Source organism: Sinocyclocheilus rhinocerous, unplaced genomic scaffold, assembly GCF_001515625.1.
Source record: "Sinocyclocheilus rhinocerous isolate Xijiao unplaced genomic scaffold, SAMN03320098_v1.1 scaffold1519, whole genome shotgun sequence".
NCBI lineage: Eukaryota > Metazoa > Chordata > Actinopteri > Cypriniformes > Cyprinidae > Sinocyclocheilus > Sinocyclocheilus rhinocerous.
The window spans coordinates 71,115-71,626 of NW_015633251.1; the positions used below are offsets into that span (position 1 = coordinate 71,115).

Sequence of the window (512 nt, forward strand, 5' to 3'; positions counted from 1 at the left end):
ACACACACACACACACACACACACACACACACTCACCCGTCAGTAACAGCTGTTGTGTGTGAGTCCGTGCGGTGACTGACAGTACTAGTTATGGTTAAGGTTAGTAGATAGTCACTTGTGAATGTCACTGTGGTTGAGAAGGACAGAGAAGAAATCCAGATAGTAGGTGAGAGAGACAGACGCCAGGATCCAGAAGCAGAGGCTCTCTCATCCACAGCCTCATCAGGACCAGACGCTGCAGGATGACGTCATAACACAACAACAACATCGACATGACATCAACACAGCAGCCTCAGAGACACTGTATCTAAACACAGCTGATGCGACACACAAAGACGAAGTTAAAGCCGCTGATATTTAGTTTGGTGTGTGTGTGTGACTGTGTGTGTGTGTGTGTGTGTGTGTTCTCACTCTGTTCGTCTTCCTCTTCTTGTTCGTTTGTCTTGAATCGTCGCCTCAGGTTCATAAACTCACTGTACTCCGCCGTGATGGCCTGATGACGTCACACTGCA

At 48.0% G+C, this 512-nt stretch overlaps 1 long non-coding RNA gene across 1 annotated transcript in view; it reads right to left on the bottom strand.

The window, feature by feature from the left end:
• The window catches only part of LOC107743996 (uncharacterized), a 2,946-nt gene extending 2,434 nt beyond the window's left edge, over positions 1-512 (bottom strand). The window contains exons 1-2 of the long non-coding RNA XR_001640451.1: positions 412-512; positions 37-235 (exon numbers count right to left, since the gene is read on the bottom strand). This is a non-coding gene — a long non-coding RNA (uncharacterized LOC107743996). The remainder of the gene's footprint in view (positions 1-36; positions 236-411) is intronic.